Below are 26,274 nucleotides of genomic sequence, written 5' to 3' on the forward strand. Positions count from 1 at the left end.
CTTGTCCTGATAGAACATGGGGGTATGTATACTATTTTATATCATGAAATGAGAAAGTTACATACTTAAAGGTGGATTCAAATAAAATAGCCACGGTTTCTGCATTTCAAAGAAACCACAGAAATTGTCACACTCAGCCTGAGAGTTCTCTCCTGGCTACATACTATATATACATATTAATATATGATTATCAGCCTCAAAGTTTGGTGGGAATATGGGCAAGAATAGGTAAATATAAAATAAAAACAGATGAGAAGATAAAGAAGATGTGGTATATATGTATGATGGCATATTATTCAGCCATGAAAAAATGGAATCCTGTCATTTGCAACAATTCGGATCGATTTTGAGGGCATTAGGCTAAGGGAAACAAGTCACACAGGAAAAGACCAATCCTATTTGATAACACTTATATATGGAATCTAAAAAAGCCACTCAGAGAAACATTGTAGTTAGCAAAGGTTGGGAGGGCAGAAAAATGGGGGTGATATTGTTCAAATGGTACGATTTTTCAGCTACAAGATTAATAAGTTCAGGGGCCTAAGGTATAGCATGGTGGTTACAGCTAACGATAATTTATCATATACTTAAACGTTGCTAAGAGTAGATCTTAAATGTTCTCATTACAAAAAAGAATACATGACAGGATGGAGATGGTAGCCAATACTATGGTGGTCACCATTTTGCAATTTATATATATTTATCAAATCATCACATTGTATACCTTAAACACATACCGGGTTACGTATCAATTATATTTCAATAAAGCTGGGAAGATAAACCTAGGTTCATATGAATGGACAGTATCAAAACAGTTGCTCAACGACAAGTTCATGTGGATGTGGGGGAAAAGGGCAGAGAGAGAGAGAGAGAGAGAGAGAGAGAGAATATCTTAAGAGGCTCCACACTCAGCACAGAGCCCAACACAAGGCTCAATCCCACGACCCTGGGACCCTGGGATCATGACCAGAAGCTAAATCAAGAGTGTAATGCTCAACCAAATGAGCCACCCAGGTGTCCCATCCCCCAATTTTCTTTTTAATTGAAGGATGGTTGACATCTCCCTAATTTCCTGCCCTTTTTGACATGACATTAGATAGAACGTGATCGACTTGTTTCCAATTTTTTTAATTAACTTTTTCAAGCAAAAGTCAGAGAGGTTGGCATGTGAAACTCCAGTGGTATTAGGCACATGAGTCATGTTGTCCCTGATATAATTCACTAGAGTGGATCAAAGGAATCCCCTTCATATATGTAGTTCATGTATCAACACTCACGGACAGACAGTAAAGACAGGCCCATGGGCTTGGCTTCCGTTTTGCCTCACTAGAGATGAAATTTCTGAAGCTCTGGAAGGAAGGGTCGAGATCCCATGACCACCAGCATCACCTCAGCCAGAGCCCCGAGTCTGTGCTTGAGGGAAAGCACCGCCTTGGGCACCTAGCATCCAAATCATACTCCAGAGAACAGGTTCTACCCCCACCCTTCTCTCTTGGCGTCTCCCAGTTCAGCCACACAGATCTTGTTGAAAAGGTATCATCCTCCTCATTGACAGGAGACACCATCTGCCTTTGAAGCAGCCAGGGGAAGACAAGGTTCCAGTATCATCTTTGAACAACTCGGCATTAAAAAGGCACCAAGTGTTGACTTTCTTTTGCCTGTCGCCTTGGAAATCCTGAGCATTCTAAACTAACATGGGGACATCAAGTCTCTCTGCTGTAAAGGCCCTACACATGCCTTCATTTCTCAAAGCCCCATCTCCTATCTCTCCCATCTGTTTATTGGTAAGTGTTCCAGTCAACAATAGGCTCTTTTTTTTTTAAATGTTTTATTACTTATGTTAGAGAGAGAGAGAGAGAGAGAGAGAGAGAGGGAGGGAGGGAGGGAGAGAGAGCGCACGAACAGGGGAGGGGCAGAGAGAGAGAGGGACAGGGGAGGGGCAGAGAGAGAGAGGGAGACACAGATTCCAAAGCAGGCTCCAGGCTCTGAGCTGTCGGCACAGGGCCTAACACGGAGCTTGAACTCACAAGCTGTGAGATCATGACCTGAGCTGAGGTCGGATTGTTAACCAACTGAGCCAGCCAGGTGCCCCAGTCAACAGCAAGCTCTTAGTAGTTAAGTTTTGGAGGACTCAAGTGCCCCAACCCTCGTGTTGTTCAAGAATCAACTGTAATTAATTATAGTATCATTTTAGGGAATTGATTATTAATTTATTACTAACTGGCGAAAGCATGTAGTTTCAAAATTCCGTATTTGTGGAATTTGTGGGCAAAGTGCTCTGTCCCAACCCATCGTGTTTTAAAATTCCAGTTGTGGGGTGCCTGGAGGGCTTAGTCAGTTGAGTGTCTGACTTTGGCTCAGGTCATGATCTTGTGGTTGACAAGTTTCAGCCCCGTGTCGAGCTCCATGCTGACAGCTCAGAGCCTGGAGCCTGCTTCAGATTCTGTGTCTCCCTCTCTCTCTGCCCCTCCGCTGCTCATCCTCTGTCTCTGTCTCTCAAAAAATAAATAAATGTTTAAAAAAAATTTTTTAATAAAAAAATAAAATACAATAAACATTAAATTTTTTTTTAAATTCCAGTTGTTAACTCCAATATTAGTTATTGACCTAATTGTTACAAAAGCTCTAACCCAAGTGTCAAAAATTCAAATGCCGGGGCGCCTGGGTGGCGCAGTCGGTTAAGCGTCCGACTTCAGTCAGGTCACGATCTCGAGGTCCGTGAGTTCGAGCCCCGCGTCGGGCTCTGGGCTGATGGCTCGGAGCCTGGAGCCTGTTTCCGATTCTGTGTCTCCCTCTCCCTCTGCCCCTCCCCCGTTCATGCTCTGTCTCTCTCTGTCCCAAAAATAAATAAAAAAAAAATGATGAAAAAAAAATTCAAATGCCTGCAAGTGAGGGCATAGGCTGGCGAGACCCGAGGCACTGGGAGTGGCAGGGAGTGGGGAGGCCTAGCTAGGGACAGCGGCTGCCACCCCGGACTGTTACTGTAGCCCAGGAATGTGAGCCCAGGGAGGCCAGGACTAACTTTTCAAGAGAAAATGGACTCTGGTATGCGATAAGCACGTTTTACATGTTGGCAACTAACTCCATTTGTCTTATTTTAAACACAGAGTGCAGAACAGACCAAGTAAAACACACTTGCAGGCTGGATCAGGCACTTTGGCTTCCAGCTGGCAGCAATTAGTGACCCCAAAAGGGAGAATTTTAAGGAATCAGATAAATGGGGTATTAGTGTTCTGTTTCTGCATAACAAACTGCTACACTCTGCAGTTTAAAATGACACTGGACCTATTATCTCACAGGGCACTTAAGTCAGAAGTCTGGCACATTCTAGCCAGGTCCTCGGCCCAGGGACTCACAGGACAGAAATCAAAATGTCCTCTGGGCATGTCCTCACCTAGAGGCTCAACTGGGGAAAGCATGATGTCCAAGCAACTGCGTGTTATCAGCAAAATCCATTTCCTTAGGCTCATATAATTGAGATCCTTGTGTTCTTGCTAACAGCCAGGACCTGCTCTCAACTCTGAGGAAAATGTTACACAAAGGGAACGTGCTCTCCCTCACTATCCTTTCCTTCTGCTGGCATTCCTCAGAGGTACCAGACTGACCTGAAGACCAGAATCCCCCCCTGCCCAGTCCATGTATCCACGATCCATTCTCTGAGATGTGAGGCACATTGCTGAGAACTTCAAGTATGAACAGCTCTCTCTCCTTGTAAATAAACCCATCAAAGTCAACCTGGTTCTGAAACTCACCTTCTTATTCTTTTTTTTTTCTTTAATTTTAATGTTTATTTATTTTTGAGAGAGAGAAAGAGACAGAGTGTGAGCAGGGGAGGGGCAGAGAGAGAGAGGGAGACACAGAATCCCAAGCAGGCTCCAGGCTCTGAGCGGTCAGCACAGAGCCCAACGCAGGGCTCAAACTCATAAACTGTGAGATCAGGAACTGAGTTGAAGTGGGACACTTAACCGACTGAGCCACCCAGGCACCCCACCTCCCTACCTTCTTATTCTTAATCCAATTTCCAGATGCCCATTGGCTTCTTAATTCTTTACCTTCCACTCAGTACCATTAAAGACTTTTCTTCGGCTTTGTGGCTTGGCTCCCCTGTCTCTAACCACTAAGTCCCACCCAATTTAGTCTCCAAATTCAGATTGGGTCTTTCAGGTGAACTATAACCTCTCCTACCTAATGTACAAGTGAAATCTGGTTTCCATCTGTTTATCAGTCTCTTTATCACCTAAACTTGTCTGAATGGATCTTACCAAATTTGGAGAGTATATTTGAGATTCTCTGAGTATCAAGGTTGGGAATTGCTTGAGCAGAGAATTAATTGACGGGTGCTCTAGGGTTATCACCTACGGAGAAGGAAGGCAAGGGAGGGGAGAAAGCAGGACAGTAGGAGAAAAAGGCCTCAGATAACCCAATAGAGAATTCCACAGCTGAGATGCCCATTCTCAGTGGTCCCAAGTTGGCAAGGGCCACACCTTTTCCATGTTGATCCATCACTGGATATGAGCCGCCCCTAAAAAGGGGGGTAATTTTAGGCAAGGGGGCTCTTTGAATTGAGGATAATTCAAAGAAGCTGTAGGCCACCTTCCGCAGCACTCCCAACAGTGAGGGAATAAATCCTTCATTCCTAAAGGGGGATCTGGGCAGGGCATTGTAGTGTCCACTACTGTCCGTCTTCAAACAGAAGACAGCACATGCAATACACCTCATTTACTTTGTGGGGCTGGGGAGTCATCCTCAAGAGAAGACTCATCCTCAGAGGTATAAAGAGACCACACCATGCTTGTTAAAATGTCACAGGAAGTGGTTTCATACATGAAGCCTCTCCCTGCCAGAGCCTGTTTTGACCTAAGATCCATTCTCTTCCCTTCCCCTGGGTCACTCCTACCGGATTCGATTTCCAGGCCCCTGAATCAGCTGGCTTTAACCAATAGGAGATGGTACCTAGAGCCTGGAGAATGAAAGAAAAAGGATAGGGGTATTTCTCCCCACCTTCTCCAATTTGGGAAGGATCTATGGAGGGGTCATTTCTCCTCCATGGTGCCAGTTCCTGCCAGAAGGCCCATTATGGTTCTAGCTCCCACCGAGGGTCCCTTCCCCCAGGTGCTGGCAAACACAACTTCCTTCCCGTTCTACAAGCCTTGGATGGTAGTAGCTTCCCACTGTTCCCTATCCCTGGACTGCCTCCACACCTTCTGCTTGACTTCTCTGACTCCCCCTTTATATATATTCCCTGAATTCAATTCCCCGTGTCCAACATTATCAGAATGCCTTTTCTGTTTACCTGGTTGGATCCCAACAAACCCCAACGCCAAAGCCTCAAGGGCACCCATTCCAATCCTAGGGGATGATCCCTGATCCATTTTCTTATAAGGACAACTCTATGTATCAGGTTCCTGGGAGACGTTTGGGTGCCTAGAACAGGTATTTACTTAACAACAGCTGTTGCTGTCTGGAAAAAGGCCTGGGGATGAGTGAGCATTCAACAGTCTTTATTTTAGTCAATAAACCAGACCCCCAGTAAAAAGATTTCTGACCTACTACACGTACCATAATATTTCAACTTCAATTTCTTCCACATTGAACATTTTGTTCAAAAGTATAACAAAATTGGCTTATCTTTAAAATTTCGCCTGTCACCCTACCAAGTAGCCAAGACACTGCTTTACAGACGGAAATGGTTTCAAAAATGAGAGCTAAAATTTGAAAAACTTGGATTCCCAAAATACCCAAAAATTCAAATGTAAAAGAAACCTTTTATAAAGGATCATCAACTCTAAGATACTCCGTTTTGCTAAATCCTCAATGCTTCATAAAGAAACCATCTCTAGGTGTCTGTTAAAATCATTTTACCTTGGTGACTTCACAAGATATGGTTCCAGTCAAACACAATTATTTCAAGATGAATTTCAGACCAACTCCAAATTCCCATTTGTAGCTATCGCCAACAATTTCTGCAGTTCCAAAAAATTATCTTAGCTTGGGAAGACCTATTTAAGAAACAAAAAAGATGGCAAGGCATTAGCATTCTGATGTTGAAAGGATACAGATTTCCGGTAGCAAAATACTGTTTTTTACAGTGAAATCTGCAGTTGCAGGACTGTGGTAGGCAACGGAATGCATCTATATTTGTAAAGTGTCCTAACACACAAGGGGGGAAGGATACAGAATCCTACACTCACTAGCCACAGATGTGGTTAACAGAACACAATTTTAAAGGAAAAGTTCTCTCAGCAGCAAAGGCATTCAAAATTTAATGGAGGATCCCAAACCATTCATGATGCAAAATTCCATTCTCCCCATTTTTTAACATTGGAATGAAAATGAAGTGGGAGATTGCCCATTCCAAGAGTTCCACAACTTGCCCAAGCTCACAGCGCAGTGGAAAAGCCAGCACGTCCATCAACTGATGAATGGATAAAGAAATTGTGGTTTATATACACAACGGAATACTATGTGGCAATGAGAAAGAATGAAATATAGCCTTTTGTAGCAACGTGGATGGAACTGGAGAGTGTTATGCTAAGTGAAATAAGTCATACAGAGAAAGACAGATACCATATGTTTTCACTCTTATGTGGATCCTGAGAAACAAAACATAAGAGACTCTTAAAAACTCAGAACAAACTGAGGGTTGATGGGGGCTGGGAAGGAGGGGGTTGGTGGGTGATGGGTATTGGGAGGGCACCTATTGGGATGAGCACTGGGTGTTGTATGGAAATCAATTTGACAATTAATTTCTTATTAAAAAAAAATACCAAAAAAAAAAAAAAAAAAAGGAAAGAAAGAAAAGCCAGGAAGGAGGAAGAGGGTAAATGTCTTTCCAAAATAAACCATTACACCAAAATACAAAGAACACTTGTTAATTCCCTAATTGACATCCAACACGGTCCTTTAATGCACAGACCTCAAAGGACTTTTCTACTCAGTGAAACATTTTTGCAAGGATTCAGATGATCCCAAACCAAAGACATGTCAAAGGGGCGGGGGGGAAATGGACCTTGAAACTACGCCATTTTTTTTTAAGCTTATTTATTTATTTTGAGAGAGAGAGCGAGTACAGGAGAGGGGCAGAGTGAGAGGGAGAATCTCAAGCAGGATCCACACTGTCAGCACAGATCCCAAAACCGATCAGTCCCACGAACCATGAGATCATGACCTGAGCTAAAATCAACAGTCGGAAGCTCAACCAAGTAAGCCACCCAGGCGCCCCAAAACTACACCATATTTAACATTGCTAAGTTAAAGGCATCCCTCCCAGTGGTGGAGAAAAGAGAAAAATGACGATGTGCATCAGTAAATATTACAGTTGCAAACATGAGATAAAAATGTTCACTGCAACACAGTCTAGTTACTTTAGAATCACACTGAACCTATTACAAACCTGCCACAAAGCACAACTGAGCCTTTTCTCTTCTTTAGACGCCCCTAAAGGTAATTACATGTTTGACTGAAGAACACAGACCCACCCCTTTGGGGCTTAAGGAAAGAGAGTCGGCCTTGAGTGAACAGCTCAACAAGAGGAAAGAGACTTTGAATAACTGCACAAATATAAGGTATTTGGGGGAAAAAATACTGGAAACTGTTCATGTCCCACATCCTCCAACTTTATTAAGTATGTTTGTCCTGATGTCCACCCAAGGGCACAGTGTGACCTTCTGTTATCGGAAAGAAATACACAGTATAATTTATCAGAATCCATCATAATGAACTTCCCACATATTGGAAACCAAAATGACCTTTCCTAGCTAATATTTATCTTGTTTTCTTCACACAAAAGGAACCACTGGGGATTCTTCTTTTCAATTCATTAAAAAATGGACCCATCAGTGAAAAGAAATGTGATCTCATCGTTCGTATGCCAGACAAGGAGCCAGGAGTTTAATTTTAGGCTGGACAGTAACTCATTCGGTCAGATTTTCCCAGGGTGTACCCTAGGCGCTGGCTTCAAAGGATTAACTCTTTCTTGTCACTTCCAAACTCGAGTGCAATCAAGAGCATGAATAATTTCGCACATGGCACCAAAAGCATTTACTTCTAGTCATTTCTTTTCTCTGTTGTTTTCCAGCCATAGTACAGTCCTTTCTACCCATCTGCTTCCAAACGTGTTTGTTTTTAAAGAGATTCCATGTTTTCCATGATGAAAGACACTGCCCATGTCTTGACTTAAAAAAAAAAAAAAAAAGTTTTCGTGCGCCCCATCATTCTCAGAATGAACTTAAAACACTTGGCATTTAGATGTCGGGTACATTTTTAATCTTTTCCCTCATGTGTTAGTACTGCGTAGGGATAGTCACTCTCTTCCAACAAAGGAGCAGAGAGTGCCTGTTTATGTTTCCTGGTACCAAGAAACTTGGAGGTTTCCAGCCACAGGAGACCATTCTTCAGATGTTTAATTTATTTCTGTTGTACACAGGAAAAAATTCTGCCTACACTTGATTTCTTATCAAGGAAATAGTGAGGTTTTTTTCCCTTTCTCTTTTCTCTGGATCTATTTGCCCCCACCATGAGTAGGGCGAATTCCCTAAGGGGATTATTCTTTTGAAATAGTCATTTACTTGTAGATAAGCAGCCTCAGAATATCTGTGTTGGTTTTGCTGCACCCGCCTCACTCCACACATGTCAATCTGGATAGCATCAAGTTCCTTCTCAGCTTTCCAGTCTACAAATTTACAGGGATGATATATCACAGTTCCTTTTAGAATTGGAAGACACAATGACCTTACAGCAAGATCTAATCACGACGCAAAATCAGACTAACTCAAATTTGAGGGACACGCTAAAATGTAATTGCTTTTGAAAGTATCAAGGTCATGAAAGACCAAAAAAAAAAAAAAAAAAAAAAATTCTAAGGAATTGTTTCAAATAAAGGAGAGACACATGGCAACAAAATGCAATTCTGATGGTGCACTGACTGGATCTTGGGACCAGAAACACACACATACACACACAAAGCTATCCTCAGGATGAAGTGCCTACACACACATACACACAACATACACACATACTGCTATAAATGACATTATTGCGACAATTAACAATTTCTAAACGTAGCCTGCAGATTAGAGGGTTGTAGCAACCTTAAGTTTCCTGATTTTGATCATACTGTAAATAAGAAAGAGAATGTCATTACTAAAAAAATACACCTTGGGGCGCCTGGGTGGCTCAGTCGGTTAAGCGTCCGACTTCAGCTCAGGTCACAATCTCGCGGTCCGTGAGTTCGAGCCCCGCGTTGGGCTCTGGGCTGATGGCTCAGAGCCTGGAGCCTGCTTCCGATTCTGTGTTTCCCTCTCTCTCTGCCCCTCCCCCGTTCATGCTCTGTCTCTCTCTGTCTCAAAAATAAATAAACGTTAAAAAAAATAATAATAAAAAGATTAAATTATATTAAAAAATACACCTTAAAATATTGAAGAATAAAAAGCAAATGCCTCTACCTCATTTTCAAATGATGCTGGGAGGGAGGGGGAAGGAGGGGAGGGCAAAGGAAGGGAGACACAGAAGACTGAATGAATATAAAAAATAATGAGCATAATGTAAGCAATTGGTGAATCCGGGTAAAGGGCATATAGGCATTCTTTGTACTATTCTTTCAACTTTTCATTAAGTCAGAAATGATGTCAAGATAAGAAGTTACATGTCTTTATACGTATATACAATTTATTGTCAAATTGGTTTCCATACAACACCCAGCGCTCATCCCAACAGGTGCCTTCCTCAATGCCCATAGCCCACAAAAAGTGACATATCTAATTAAAAGCCTTCCATTCATAAGATATACAAAAGTGGTTTAGAATTCATTACCAATCCTAAACAACACGGAGAGTTGGTAGTTGTAATGTTCTGGTTAATTCAATTCTCTGAGCATCCACTCAAGCCCCCACAGAAGCACTCACATAGTGCCAGTCCCTATGTTAAAGCACTTTAAAATATTTGTAGGATTGGAGCATCAGGGTGGCTCAGTTGGTTAACCGTCCAACTTTGGCTCAGGTCATGATCTCACAGTTGGTGAGTTCAAGCCCCACGTCAGGCCCTGTGCTGACAGCTCAGAGCCTGGAGCCTGCTTTGGATTCTGTGTCTCCCTCTCTCTCTCTGCCCCTCCCCTGCTCACTCTGTCACTCTCTCTCTCTCTCTCTCTCTCTCTCTCGAAAATAAATAAACATTAAAAAAAATTTTAAACAAATAAAATATTAGTAGGATTTATTTATATCCTGATACACAGATGAGGAAAGTAAGGCATAAAGACAGTAAGTGATTTGCCCAAGGTCACCCAGCCAACAAGCAGCTACGTTAGGATTCAAATTCAAGCCATCTGGTACCAAGGCACCTACTGTTCCAGTTCCTGTGAAATTATTTCCAAAAAGTATTAGTCTCTTTTCATGCTTTAGTAAATAGACTGAAAATAAATCTATCTTCTTTAGGGACTCAAGACCTTGATCAGCATCCTAAAGATGAGAATTCTGCCTGGAAAAATGTGTGTAGGCAACTGGACTAAATGTGCAAGCAGATCCAGGCTTGGAGCCAAAGGTGTTTGCTATTAACCCCTAAATAAATGTTGCTTCATCTCGGAAAAGCTGCGAAAAAACAGGGATTCAGAATTGCTGCAGGCTTCTGATTTGCTGCAGATTTATTAAAGTCTTATGTCATTTTCCAAATTAAGACCAAACATGCAAGAATTCTAAAGTCCTTGAATGCTTAAGCTGCCATTTTTCAAACAGATGGGAGACAACCACACTGGAGATCACAACTTGTCTAAAACATTGCAGAGAAAATACACCAGAGCCAGAACATACCGCATGAAGGCTAAATTACTTTTGTGGATTTCAATGAAGGAATTCGGCATTGAAACAAAACCAAAGGAAAAAAAAGAGGATTTTTGTCTATGCACCCTCCCAGACTCATTTCCTGACAAACTCCAATTTGGAAGCATTTCTGCAACAACACAGCAGAGCAGATTCTCGCTTAATAACAAAGCAAACAGGGGGCACCTGGATGGCTCAGTTGGTTAAGCAACTCACTCTTGATTTCAGCTCAAGTCACGATCACAGAGTCATGGGATCGAGCCCCATGTCGGCTTCACGCTAAGCGCGGAGCCTGTTTTGGATTCTCTCTCCCCCCTTGCCCCTCTCCCCTGTTGACTCTCACTCTCTGTCTCTAAAATAAAAAAATAATAATAATAATTAAATTTAAAAAAATAATAAAGCAAATGGTCCCAAACGGCACTGCCCTTTCCCGCCTGGCCAATGGTGAGTGTTACAAGTTCTGCCTTGCATCACCTGCACAGTGGCCACTTTCTAATAACTGGCTATTTCCAGACTCACCGTCAGTTCGTCTGACCTCCCAGGGTGGGATCTACTAGGAGGGCCTGGCAACTCTGGTTCTCAGTCCCCGCCCCCGCCCCCCCCCCCCCCCCCCCCCCCCGCATCAGGGAACAGGTTAGCATAATTCTCCCAACAACTGATAAAAGAGGTGACACCCTTAAAAGTTTGGATGTTGTAATAAATCATTTTACCACACTAATTTCTACTCAATCAAGACAGCAGATGATGTAAATGACAAATGCATCATAAATTAGCAACCTGGGTTTAGGGAGTTAAAAAAAGGGGGGGGGAACAGGTTCGTGAGTGGAAAACATGAGAAAAGATGATCCCACTAAGGGATGTCTTGTCTGATAAACAATGGAAATTTTGAAATGGAAGTTGCCTACATAAATTCATTCATCATTTCTTCAGACAGAAATGAGGAAAGATGTTTCCATTTCCAGTTGCTTAAATAACAAAACCGCACTGAATTGTCTTCTGGAAATTTTAAAGCAGCTTTCCACAAAAATACATAAAAGCCGATGTAAACCTTCTCTTCACAAATTTATTCTGAAACAAGTATTAATGAGTTTCCTATTTTTAAGAGTGTGCTGATGAAGGTAAATGTATCTAATAGGTTATTGATGCTTACATGAATATATTTCAAACATGGATACATGGCCGATGCCTCCACTGGGCTATCATTTATAATTATCACACGATGCATGGAATTACTTAGTAATTTAGAGCATGTTCACCGTCATATGTTAGAGTGGGCACGTTTTTTCTGCCAGAATGTGGTATATACATGTCATAAATTGCTTTTTTATTGCCTGCTTAAAAACATCTATGAAGAATTTACTACTGAGCCATTTTAGAACATATTAAAGCATGTTGTAAATGAGCCATTAAAGACAATAACTGTGTCTATTAAATATTAAACATTTTATAAATGGCATTTTAATTTCAAGTGTTAGCAGTACTATCTCATCTAAATTAGCTGGTGGAGAGTTCTTTAAAAAGGCTCTTCCAGTTGGCGATGATTTAAATAAATTAAACAGACATGCTGTGTTTTTATAAGGTTCACACACTGTCATTTTAAGAACCGAGAAATTCCTTAAAACCACACAGCATCCTTACTTAAGGGCAGTGACACAATCCTTTCTAGTAGAATTATGAGCAAACAGTGCATTTTGTTAATGAAGAAAAATCCAGCCTTCCAGTGACCACGAGAAGCACAAAAGCAATCATCACTAAGTGACAATGGTTGCATCCAGAGCCGGTATACAGTAAACGCAGAAAACAAACTGGCAAGTTACATGAAATGAAATGCACTCACCGAATTCAGGAACACCCAGCGTGACTCTACAGCTTGTTGTCCGAGGGAAATCGCCCACGTCTGGGGCTGAACCAATGGGAACAGTAATGGCAATTTAGCCATAAATCTCTCAAGGCCTAATTATCCTTACTGCAGAGGGTTTATTTCTTTTAATTAGACCAGTTTTTTAATTGGAAATTTTCCTCTCATTTCTCATTTTTCAAATCATCAAAACAGAGCGTCCAAGGATTTTAACATAATAAATAACCAACATAATATGTGAAGGCTACCCACAAGTTGCCAAGCACTTGAATTTTTACCATAGAAGTTTTTATGTGATGTGATCTAATGTCTACATAAAGAATATTCGTAAGGTAAGTTGTACATAAAGATGGGTAACAGTGCCTCTACTATGTTAACAATTGCACTCCTGGCTGGGGCATGGGGTTACAGGTTGGGGATGGGGGTGGGGGTCACGGTCTGTTCACTTACAACCAGAATAAACCTCTTGAGGGGAAGGATGATATTGTATTTCTCCTGTACCCTAATCTCTACCATAATGTCCTGTGCATCATGGGTGTTAAATATGCTCTGTTAAACAAATGAATAAATGTAAGTCTTTAGTTTCACTCCCAAATGAACGGTCATCTAACTTCTATGACCCTAAATGAACCTGTGAACTAATAGAGTTCAACTAGAAGACCCGCCAAGGTGACTTCCGTATGTGAAAATGACTCACAGAGCATTCTAGGTGAAACACAGTATGATTCTGATATAGATAACATGCAGTTCATGGACATATATACACAGTAAACTCAGCCGTGACAGAATTAATGGCAAGGCAATGCCCACTGCCGACAATATTGGCCATTTTAATCTATTAGTGGGACAAATGCTTCTTAAGAGCTTAATCTAAACCTTTATTAAATTTCAACCTAAAAATCATCTTATGTTTGCCAACAGTGCCCTCCTGTGGCAAAAAATAAAAAGTCTCTTGACAGTGCTAATGTTAACTGACCCACATTTTTGTTAAATAAGTAGATGTTTTAATTTTTTAATAAAGCCATATTTATAAACAGAATATAAGATATCCTTAAATAAACATAAGATTCTACATATTTTATTTTTTTAACATTTTTATTGATTTTTGAGAGACAGAAAGAGACAGAGCACGAGTGGGGAAGGCACAGAGAGGGAGACACAGAATCCGAAGCGGGTGCCAGGCTCTGAGCTGTCAGCACAGAGCCCAAAGCAGGGCTGGAACCCACGAATCATGAGATCATGACCTGAGCCGGAAGTCGGAGCTTAACCGACTGAGCCACCCAGGCACCCCAACCAGCACTTCTGATCAACTCTCCCGCAGCAGGCCATGTGTTGGGCACTGTGCACAGAGGATGGCTAAGGCCCTGGAGCTAGTGTTCCAGCATGGGAGACAGACAAACAGGCAAACGAGCGTGAATAAGGTAACTGTGGACTGGAGTAAGTATAACCAAGAACACAAAAGCGAACAGTGTGACAGAGACTGGCTGGGCTTGGAGGATGCACAGCTACCTGGACTGGGTACCCAGAGAAGGCCTGCTGAGAAGGGGACTCTGATACAATGGTGAGCGACAAAATGTGGGCTTCAAGCGCATACTACATAGAGAACCAGCATGCGCTTGCAGGAACCACCAGCCAAAATAAAACTGCTGTAGTCAGCAGCAGAGCAGCAGTCGGAGTGGCGGGAATGGGGGGGGGGGGGTAATAAGCTAGGGGAGGGAGGAGTTGGAGATGATATCACAGAAGTCCCGGGGGCAAATGATGAGGGAGATTGTAAATCATAGTGTGGAGCTGGGATTTGATTCCACACATGCGATGTGAGAGTTTTAAACAGGACAGGAAAAGGAGACGGGTTAGGGAAAAGAGCCCTCCAGCTGCTGGGTAGAGACTGCACCCTGTGGTGGGGGGTGGGGAGGATGCTGAGAGACTACTGTAGGAATCCAAGCAAGAGAGGGTAACGGCTTGAAGCAGGATGGTGAAAAAAGAGCCAAAGAAAAACTCATGTTCTGAAGCCTAAGGCAGCAACTGCATACAGCAGGCTACCAATAAATGTTTGCGAACCAATGAGCTGGTGCCTAAGGGAGCAAGGGGGGTAAACTCCCCTTTCCCCTTCATTAATTCTCTCTAGGGCTGGTGTCTATCTTACCTGTGGGTCCAAGAAAATTACTGCCTTATCTATACCCTCAAGTGAAGAAAAACTAGCAAAACATTTTATTCACTGCTTGTCTGTCACACATGAAGGTCTCAACCTAGAAGTGCAAGAGAACGAATCTAGGCTTGAAATTAATGTAACGTGGTGTGGCGAGGACACTTCAACTTAAAAAGAGAGAGAGAGAGACAAAGAATGAATTTGTCCAGCTATCTTGAGAATAGAGCACCAATGAAGTCAGGCCTCTTTCAGAAGAAGTCCTCTCACACATAACACCGGGTTACCTCAGGCACTCCGTGTGGAGGCAAACTAATGAACTAACTTGCAAGGTCGAAGTCTCGGGTCTTAGTACCAAGAACACTGGTTCTTATCTTACGGACATTGCACACCCAAGAGTGTATTCTATTTCACTCTTCCCTTTAGCTAACTAGGAAGCTCCGAGCCAAATTTATAGCCTACCCTCAATAAGCAAATAGAACTCTTCACCATGCGTTTTATATGCCTAATTTATACTTAGTTTTATCTTCCCTTTATCTTTCACTTCACTCAATATTTTTAAAGACGTTCTCAAATCTGTTTTGATGGGGACAGATACAAATACATGAGTATTATGAACAAGACCACCTTATCTAATATGCCTTAACGGATCCAAAGTTCAACTCGCCCTGTCTCTATGTCCACTCCCCTTTTGCCTACCCATGCCGCTCACCAGACCAGAACTCAAAATTCCCACCTTGTGACAGTCACCTAAGGGTAAAACATTATTTCCCTAGAATAAAATGAAAAACGTAACCCAGACCACATGATACAAGAATTAACAGGCAATGAATCACAATGCAATTCAAGGATGGGTTTCCTGGTAGATTGTAAGTCATTAGGGAAGGGGTCAAAGGACTTTTAGGGTCTGGTTTATGTGAGGCCCAAAGTCTATTGCATGTAATATAGGGAAGTAAGCAGTCAGGGGACCTGGAAGAAGACAAGGGGCAAGGGATGGGATGGCAAGGGACCCCAAGGGCATATGTTTTACAGCTTTAAGAAAAGATCAGCCTTGGCTCACAGTGATTCATAACCAATCATGCCATATGAAATTAAGATAGGCATTGTGTGATCTGAGAATCTAGAAGAATGTTCATGGGCCCTGGAAAGCAATGGAAAGCCACATCCGATTGCTTTGTATCTAAACTCAGGAGAAGACAACCGAAGAATCTGGCATCGTGGTAATAACCTAACAGATGGATACCCAGGGCCCAACATTGGACCCGTCGGTTCACTTCTCATCTCATTTACTCCTCGAAATGATCTGAGAACGCGGTTCTGTTTTATTTTGTTTTCAATCCGTACAAAAGAGAAATCATTCCACTTACTTACCCAATAGCACAAGACAAGGAAATGGGGGACTCGGGATTCCAAACTAGGCTGAGAGAGTCCACCCTCTGGGAGGAAAGGGGCGTTTAAAACAGAAAAGTCTGGAGAAACCAGAGAGGGGGGCTGGACGTAGTAAATGCTCAGTCAAGACTGCAGACTGCGGTGTGCACCATACACAAAGTCCCACTCAGAAGGCCTCCCATCCGAGGATGGAGGTGATGACAAGGACGGAGCCCTCCTAACACCCGGCCGCAGCTGAGGAAGGAACCCATCACATAAATTCCTGCCACATGTCTACTTTCTCATGTGTGAACACTAGGAAACACCTATCCAGTATTTCAGTGAACATGTCTCAGTACATCTCAGTAGATGAGACGGGCTCTGCGAGTACAAGGCACACTGGGCCTGAGTACAAAAGAAAGACCCGCCCCACCAATCATCTTTAAGACTCATTACACGCGGATATGGAAACAGTGTAGACATGAGGGTTAAACAAAATATATTATGAAAGTGAGAAACAAAATGCAGGCCTATCAGTAACACCGTAAGTTGTGATTCATAGACAACAATACACTCCCGATTATTTTTTTTCTCTTCATTTGGAAAGAACCTGTGGCACTCACAGCAATTTTCTTAATCTCCTCCTGATTTGATAGCATCGACTCAGACAAAGGCCTGTGAGGCCATTCTTCTGTATTCAAGACTCCCCCCCCCAAAAAAAACAAAAACAAAAACAAAACCAGCTAATATTTATAACGCGTTACAACCAGAAACTGAGTTTTAAGAAATTTCTATGCCGAGTCCACATTTTCACACAAGAATTCACTAGTCATGTTTCTTTGGGGCATCAGGGAAATATTCTGGCAGCAAGTAGGCCCATATAAGGAAATATAAGGAAATCATGGGGTCATGATCTCGTAATTCCAGCACAGAAAAGATGTGCTACAAACTTGACAAGACTTCTAAAGCAGAAAAACACAAGAGGCTGGCAACAATAACCTCTTATTCTTAGGAGTTTATGCCCTCAAGGTAATAAATGCAGCATTCATCCCCAAAAGGAAGAAATGAATATAAAAACTAAGATTGTCACAATCTGCTGCATAACATAAAAATACATAAGATGTAGATTTAGCTTTGTCACCTACGGGACCTTTAACCTTTCATTAAAATAACAGAGTCCCCTGAAACCCCGTCCGTCCGTTGTAACCAGTTCCAAAGTACTTTTGTAAACAGGGGCCAGAGGGAGCAGAAACAATGAAATTCCAATATGACCCAGCTCTTTTTTCCAGTCCTTCATAGGCTTCCTGCCTCAGGACCTCTGCACATGTCATTCCTTTTGTTCATAGACAAACATATTGTTCTGTCCTTCTCCACTTAGTTACTTCCTGCTTCATCTTCATTTCTCAGGACAACCACCCTGATGGAGGCACTTTCCTAATTACTAAATAAAATCTCTAAATTTTAGCCTTTTCTTCTTGATTATTCAGAATTGCATTGTTATACTCACGGGAGTCTCACCCATAAGACTGGAAGTTCCATGTAGGCAAGAGATAGGTTTCTTCTCTCAGCACTGAATCTCATCTCTAGCCCTTGCTACTGGACCTGGCATGTACCAAGCATTCAACAAATATCTGTTGAATCAATAAATGAATCTGAAAACCTAAACTGAAGCAGGATATCCAGCCTCCTTTCCCCAACAAATCTGGGTTTTCAATCACAGTACTCACCGTGTGGCAAAATTTTTAACCAGAGACACTTTTTTAGGTGTGGAAGCAACTGGAACTACGGCTTTCCCTGAGAACATCCCAGCCCCCACCAAACCTCTTATGAGATTCATGGCAATATCGTTTGTTGTGTTGTTCGGCCGCCCATGGCTCACTCAAGCCACACCAGGTAAAGTTTCTGCTTCCTGGGACTTAGAATTGAAACCAAGATGGGGCTCCTGGAGGGCTCAGTCGGTTAAGTGTCCAACTCTTGGCTTCAGCTTAGGTCATGATCGCACACTTTGTGAGTTCAAGCCCCGCGTCAGAAGCTGATAGTGCAGGGCCTGCTGGGGATTCTCTCTCCCTCTCTCTCTGCCCCTCCCTGGCTTGCTCTCTCGCTCTCAAAATAAATAAACTTTAAAAAAAAGAAAGAAACGGAGAGATAGCTAGTCATTTGAGACTAAGCTAATGAAGGGGAGAAACATAAATTTGGGAGTTGTGGAGTGGCCATCTTTCTCTCAGTACATGTAGAGGCACCAAAAAAAAAAAAAAAAAGGCAAGCCAATCTGCACAGACACAAGATTGACACAGATACTCAAAGAGCAGAAATGAGATACAAGAGTCTGATCCAGGTTCCAGAAGGTTGTTCTATTTGTAGCTTTTCCTTGGTCTCTCTTCATTCCATAAGAACTCCTAAGAATTTTTTTTAATAGTAATTTTCACCTTTGGTCTAGCTGGAGTGATTTTTTTTTTTTTTTTTGGTTGAATCCAAATAGAATTACCCCCGTTTCATTGATGGGGAAACTGAGACCCAAGATGTTAGCTTCCCTAGGTTACAAAGCTAATTGGTGGTACAGGCAGGCCTCATACTCACACCTTCTAACGTAAGAGTAACTCCGTCTGCCCTGTCCAAGTGACAGCTTCTAGCCACGTGAGCCATTAAACTGAAATGAACTTACATGAAATAAAATTTTAAACTGAGTTCATCAGTGGCACTAGCCACATTTCAACTGCTCAACAGCTCCACCTGGCGAATGGTATATTAAAGAGCACAGCTATAGAACATGTCCATCACTGCAGAAAGTTCTATGGGAGAGCACTGGATCCATGAAGGGTCAGTCCCCTTCATCTGAAAAACCTAAAATGAACTCGAGAAACAGGAAATGGCAACTCAGAATCAACAACCCACACAGGAAGGAAAAAAACTTACACAAATCTGTCAGTAATATCCTCAGAGGGATAAGAGGGTCTGTAACCAAGAAACAAGATCAAGGGTTTATTTTAAAAACAAAAGAGGGAGCACCTGACTGGTTAAGTCAGAAGAGCAAACAATTCCCGATCTCGGGGTCATGAGTTTGAGCCCCACGCTGGCTGTAGAGATTACTTAAGTAAATAAATATTTAAGAAAAAAAAGAAATATTCAGGGAACAAACCAGAAAATCAGTAGAAGGAAGATGACGACATTTCCCAAAAAGTAAAGCAAAAAGAAATGGAGGGGAGCTAGGAGAGAAACATAAGAAAATTAGAGTGCCAGACAAGGAAGTCCAGTACCTGAGTATTAAGAGTTCCGCTAAAAACAAAGAGAAAATGCAAGGGTGGGGAGGGGGGAATAATCAAAGAAAAAATTTTATTCACAGGAATGAAGGATACAAGTGTCCAGATTGAAAGGGTTTAGTACCCGGCACAACAACATACACCAGAACGTTGGAGACAAAAAGAAGATCCTTAAAGGTTCCAGGATCCAGGATTTTATCAAGGATAAAAAACAGGTCAAATGCAAAAGAACCCATCTCCCAAGGTATTTACTGCTCAAGCATACCTTCTAAGAAAGCAAATGGAAGGGGTGCTCACCAAATAAAGGAATAAGCTAAGAAAGTCTTCCTATGCAGGATTCAGGAAACATGATATCCAGCACCGGTGCAAAAGAATGCAAGCCGTTTTAACAAAAAGACCCAAAAATTCAATGGCTCAAACATAATAAAAGTTCATTTCTCACCAAGAAAGTAAAGTAAAATAAACTGCAGAAGCTCCCTTCAGCCGATACACTAAATGCAGTGGAAGACACTGGAACATCAACAGGTCTTGCCAACCCACGACATGGGCTCTCATTCCCAATGCGTCACATCTGTTCAACAGGCAAATCATCGGACCTCCCTGAACCTCAAGTTCTTCATCTTAAAAATGGATTTTAGAGTTTACTTTTTTTTTTAAGTTTATTTATTCTTGAGAGACAGAGCATGAGCAGGGAAGGGACAGAGAGAGAGGAGGAGACACAGAATCTGAAGATGGCTCCATGCTCTGAGCTGTCAGCACAGAGCCCGACGCGGGGCTCTAACTCACGAACCGCGAGATCATGACCTGAACTGAAGCCGGACGCTTAACCGACTGAGCCACCCAGGCACCCCAAAAATGGATTTTAAAATAGCTACTTGGGCTACTGTAAAGTTGAAATGAGGCATGGTATAGGGAAAGGCTGAGTAAACTGCAACCATGCTAATGTGAGTTGTTGTAATGAGTAATAACAGCTCACTGTGACTTCCAGAACCCCTATAAATGCCCCATGTTGCCCTAAAGCTTTCCTCTCCATGAATTCATTTAATCCTTCCCACAATTTGAGGCAAGTGCTATCTTTATCCCCAAAGAGGAGGAATTTGGAAGCAGGGCATCCAAATGTAACTTGCTCAAGTTCAGCTACCAAGTGGCAGAGCTGGGATATGGACCCAGGTCCCAGACTCTGCCCTCCTAACCACTGTGCAACACTGTCTTTCCAATGTCTACAAATGAGTGTTCAAGCCTCCCTTTTCTCCTACCCCTACCACACCTTTTTTTCAACCAATACCTGGATCGTTCACTTTGTGGATACACACTCTCGGGCTTTCGCTCCGAACATTTTCCCCTTGTGTGCATATATTTTCGTGTATGGGTATGAAACCTTCCTGGACATGAAACCACTTGATGTCAAAACCGAAATCAGCCTTGTTCACTCCACAGCGTTATGCAAAGTAGTAATCAGCAAATGGATCCTGCCTGAGAAAACCTGACAAACCAAGTTAGTAAAACCACATTCCAAAGTATTTTCAATCTAATAAGTAATTTCAGACATCATTGGTTCTCCCGATCAATGGCTATTTCTATAACAGATGAAACCAAAAAAAAAAAAAAAAAAAAAAAAAGCAGACACAGGAATCCCTCGAAGTAGCATCCCAGGGTCGTGGCTCTCGTCATTAACATGGGTCTGACCTATAATGATGGCAGGTACAGTGCTGGCAACACTTTCCTTCAACCAACACTTGCCGAGCATCTCCCATGAGGAGACAGTAGAGCAGACAGTCACCAGTGGCCTAGCCAAACAGGAGCTTTAGCACAGGCCGTAAAGCAAACTGTCAATCGTGGAAATGGGGGTTCTGAATCTGGGGTCCTTGGGTAGAATTCAAGGGTCCATGAACTGGGATGCAGAAAAACAATGACATCTTTATTTGCACTAACCTCTATTTGAAACTCAGCATTTCCTTCAATTATCAAAGTCAGCAACAAACGACACAAGTTTATAACAGTTCCTATGACTTGGTCACAAAGAGAAACCACAGGTATTTTCAAGTTACATTACAGTTTGTGGTGCATACCTCAGAATATGTATCCATCACCACTCCACAATTATGTAGTTAATGGATCCGCCTGTAGAGCATGCTGTTTAATGCATTAATACAAAAGTGCACGCTCTTGATCACAAATTGCCTTAATGTTTTGGTCACTACATATTTTTTTTTTGAGAGAGAGACCGAGTGTGAGCAGGGGAGGGGCAGAGAGAGAAAGATGGAGAGACAGAGAATCCCAAGCAGGCTCCACTTGTCAGCACAGAACCTGATGTGTGGCTCGTCCTCATGAACCATGAGATCATGACCTGAGCCGAAATCAAGAGTGGGATGCTTAACTGACTGAGCCACCCAGGCACCCCTGACCACTACATTTCAGTATAGCTGGCTTCCTTTGTAATTGTATAAACTTTCTTTCATGTGTTTTAAGGTATTATTCTGAGACAGGATCTACTGGCCTCACCAAACCTCCAAAAGTAAATACGGCACAGAAAAAGTTAAAGAATCTACCTCCCAAGACGTGGCAAAACATGTGATACAATATCACAGCTACCTTCTCCCTCCTTCCCCTTCCCACCCTAAGGAAGCTGAACCCAGCACCCATCAATTCTGCCAGTACTGACACCACAAGTTGGAAAGAAAACTCACAGATGATGCAGCTGACTTCTGTGTAAGGCATAAACCAGTCACAAAAGCACCAGGCGAGAGTTGCAGAATGAGTTTTCCAAGGTTGAAAAAAAAAAAAAAAACAATTTGCCCTGTATAGAAAGTACCATCGTTTCAAGTACTTCTTGCAACCACTATTTGTAATGTATTCCAACTTGCAAGTGTAGAAATGGCCTCATTATCCCCACAGAGGTCCTTCAGAAAGTCTATTTCAAAGCAAGCACATTTGAAAGTTAGCCCGCAATCTAAAAGCCAGAGCTATAAATACGCATGGCCTGGGAAAGAAAGCAAGAGCAAGCTGGATTCCATGATTGCATCTTCAAGGAAGAAACTGGCAGAGCTGGAGGCCAGCAGATTGCTCAGTGAGCAGCTGAGAGGAAAGGGAGATGAACTGTCAAAGATCTTTAGGGTAACAAGTGTCAGAAGTCCAAGGGCAAAGAGACCCCTGTCACCCTGAAAGAGATAAAATACACATGCAAGCAAACACTAACAAAGAGGTTCATAAAAGCTTTCCCGATTTATATCGCAAGTGCCTGTGCAGGCTGTGACAGAAGGCAGGGGACAAGGAAGTGAAGTTATCGATATGAATGGGGTCTCGGGGTGAGAGCCCCCCGCCCAAGCAGAGCCCAAGACAAGGACATGAGGTGCATGACTGAGGTTGCTGCCATGTATGGTGGCAGGCAGATTCCATAGGGCCTCCCCAGAATTGTAGAGAACGGCTCCCAGAATCGTCCGTTGCTGAAAGCATCTCTCCACTGGGTTTTCATCAGAGGTATTACCTCCCATTTTCGTGCGGGCCGCCTTGGCTTGTACACACTGCATCGGAGAAGGCCCTGTGAGGAAGGTAGAAGGATACATGACAAACACAAGGGACAGAACGTGAGCAGCTTGGGCTGCTCATTCAAGTTGCTACCTTGTGTTATTTCCCTCAGCTCCCCAGAAGTTCACCTCTGGACTTGCTCAGAATGGTCCTCTGCAGCTGCTGGGGGATGAGGAATATGTCATAAGATACCAGAGGTATCTGCTACCCACGGCAAATGGGGAATGTGAGCTTTTTCTTCCAGAGCAGCTTTTCCTGCACTGAATTTCAAAATTCATTCACTCACCAAATATATCTGAGCCCCCACTATGTGACAGGCACTGCCTCAAGGGATGGGGACAAGCAGCGAAGGGGACACGTGAGGTCTCTGCCTTGTATTCTGCTATCAGCCATCTGAAAAAGGAGTATTCCAGACATTGATTAAAAAAAAAAAAAAAAAAAAAAAAAAGATGACAGCAGAAAGTGGCAAGGAATGGGGAGAGGGCAGAGAGGATAATTTAGCAAGGGCAGTCGAAACTTGTTGGAGTTAGAGACTAAAAGATGAGAGAAGCCAGCTGTGGGACAGGTGGAAGAAGGACTTTGAAACAAAGGGAACAGCATGTTCAAAGGCCCTGAGGTACAAAGAGACCAGCTAGAGCACCAGTGAGAACAGTCTCCCCTAGGGTGGGTGCAAGAGGGCTTTTATTAGCAGCAGTTCTCATTGGTCAGAGAGAGAAAGCGCACTGTGGAAATTCATTTTCAGATAATGATAAATTCTGAAAAGTATACAGAGTCCTGTCTTCAAGTGGATTTCCAACCAAACCAAAGGATTTCTTTTCCTGCTTTTTTGTTTTGTTTTGTTTTCATTTTTATTTGTTTGTTTGCTTGGTTTTGGTTTTTTGGGTTTTTTTTGTTTGTTTGTTTTTTTTGGGTTTTTTTGCTTTCCACGTTTTCACCCACAGATCACTGAACTGGGGAGGTTCCCAGGGTTAACGAGGCTTGAACCCAAAGGAAAACTCCCCAACTGCCTGTAGTCCCAGGGCATTTGGAAAGGAGAAAACAAAACTAAACCATAAAGTAATTTCACATCTGAGGGAGAAAAGGTAAGGAGCAAGTGGCAGGAGGCACAGGTGAACAGTGTCCTGTGCACAAAGGCCAGCTAAGGAAGCGGGGTGCAGCCTCGGGGCTCCTCAAAAAGGTGAAGGGTCCTTCCTCAAAATGGCAAAGCTTGTTCTGCATCCCCGCTCCTTTCTCATGTCATGGGCGATGATACATTGATTGGCACAACAGAAAATCAGGTATCGATTTCATATATCCCTCCCTGGACATCAGAATTGAGAATCTTACCAGCTGACTGCCCTCTAATTTCAATTATTTGAGGCCTCTCAGGCTTGAGAGTCTCAGTCCACAAATAATAATCACTGCTATCAGAAACCTTTTATTTAGCACTAACTAGTTGCCAAATGTTATGCTGAAAACTTGTTGTATATATTAACTCATTCAAGTCTGCACAGCTTTCCGAGGCACGGACCTTATTAGAGGAAATTCAAACACAGCAAGGTTAATACTTTGGCCAAGGTCATAAAGCTGGTAAGTGGGGAAGCCAGGATTTGAACCAGCAAGGGTCTCACTCCAGAGTCCTTCTCTTAATACAAGCTCTAAGGGCTTTGTTAAATCCGTGTTAACCGCACAGCTGACTTGCCGTGGTGATGGTGTCGTGAAGGTTGGAAGCCTGCCTGGAAAAGAGAGCCCACATCTCGCACACAACTCCTGCCATCTGAAAACCAGTTTCCACAGTATGTTACATCCATCATGAAAGGGTCTCAGTAAAAATGATTTTAGCCAAGAGAGAGAAAAAAAGGAAAGAAGGTTTAGAGAAATTGATCCTCCAGTAATACCCAAAGTAGTCGAAGAAATTAACGCCCATTGTCCAAATAGAAGGTGGAGGCAAAGATATGCACCAACTGTCATTCTCAAGATAATAGCTTTCTATCTAGCTGGCTCCTGGAAAGTCACCTGCTTTGGAGAATGCCTCGATCCTCAAATGAAAAATCTTCCAGCTTCTGATACGAGTGTCAAGAAGGCAAAAGGCTGGAATGAGCTGAGCCCAGTTGAAGGCAAAAGGCTGGAATGAGCTGAGCCCAGCAGAAAACGCACAGAACTACAAAAGGGCTATTTTTGTCACGCTCAGGGCAAGGAGAACAACAAGACATGGGTCTCTTGCTTGGAGACAGTGGCATGATGCTAACGGGTGACAGCGAGTGGAATTACTCAACCTCCAGTCTATGCCTGTGTTCTGTTAAGAAGGATGAGATGCTTTCCATAAGGGGTAGAGGGAACACAGGTTAGAGGTAAGTGCGGTCCAAAATAGGTGTTGCGATTGTCAGAGTGCCTGCCCTCTCTAAATGAGTCCAAGGATCCTCGCCCTGATGAATTAAATCCCATACCTCTGATGGCATGGGATGTGAGGTGGCAAAAATATTACTGGCAAACTGAAAAATCTGGGAAACAGGAGACGTACCAGCAAATGAAAAGGAGTGAAAACAGAGGTTCTGCCAATCACGTTATCAGTAAGCATGGGCCAACCTCACAAAAAACACTTAGAATGCCATTATTAACATGCGTGGCCAGGAGCAGCAAGGATTCCTTGGAATCTGTATGGATTCAACAAGGAATAACCCATGCCAGGCAATGCTCATTCCCTTTTTCATACTCATAGCAGTTGACGATCAAAGGCTGTTATGATCACCAATTCCAGAATTCAGCAACATGTTCTAAGTTTTTCATAAAACTCCAAGCAAAACTATAAAGAAATATAGTCCAGACATAATGAAAATAAATAGGCTGAATAACCCATCAAAAGTTTTCCTTGCTGCTGATTAATTACATCTATGTCAATTCAGAGTGTATTCTCTAGAGGAATGGCACTGGACTCCGTCCAGGGCCCCCATCCTGGTCATCTTCTTATCATTAATTTAGATGCTGACATTGCCAGCATCCCACTCAAATTTGGGGATGATCTGAACCCAGGAAGAAAAACAACAGTTTTGATATGTCAAAAGCAAAACTGAAAAAACTCCAGTAAGGTGCCCAATCCATTGAAAGCTAAGAGAGTTAAATTCTCTGGAGGCAAATGCAGGTTATGAAGGTTGGGGCTAAAAACCTAAGTAGAAAGCAGAGGATGGAAGAAACACCGCTCTCATGTAGCACATGGAGGAAAAATTGCTCAGAGATATCTCAAATGACTTTGAATTTAAAATGCTGAATTTAAACCAGGGAATACAATATGGCTACTAAAAATGTTATTTTGATATTACGTTTCATTAATGAAAGTAT

At 42.6% G+C, this 26,274-nt stretch overlaps 1 protein-coding gene and 1 long non-coding RNA gene across 7 annotated transcripts in view; one reads left to right on the forward strand and one right to left on the reverse strand.

Moving 5' to 3' along the window:
- The window catches only part of TAFA4 (TAFA chemokine like family member 4), a 173,175-nt gene that overhangs the window by 122,128 nt on the left and 24,773 nt on the right, over positions 1 to 26,274 (reverse strand). For 4 of the 6 annotated variants that reach the window (XM_042929937.1, XM_042929935.1, XM_042929934.1 and 1 more), the window contains exon 2: positions 5,863 to 5,999. The exons of 1 other annotated variant lie outside the window; for it this stretch is intronic. The gene's annotated coding sequence lies outside the window, so the exon portion shown is untranslated. Of the gene's footprint in view, positions 1 to 1,277; positions 1,636 to 5,862; positions 6,000 to 26,274 lie in introns of those variants that run through there. One more of the 6 variants, XM_042929939.1, reaches the window with a different exon arrangement.
- On the forward strand, positions 1,690 to 10,678 carry LOC122214549. Its single transcript, XR_006199949.1, has 3 exons — positions 1,690 to 1,784; positions 7,432 to 7,565; positions 10,428 to 10,678. It is a non-coding gene; the product is annotated as an uncharacterized LOC122214549 (long non-coding RNA).

The sequence above is a fragment of the Panthera leo genome, chromosome A2 (assembly GCF_018350215.1).
Source record: "Panthera leo isolate Ple1 chromosome A2, P.leo_Ple1_pat1.1, whole genome shotgun sequence".
Taxonomy (NCBI): Eukaryota; Metazoa; Chordata; class Mammalia; order Carnivora; family Felidae; genus Panthera; species Panthera leo.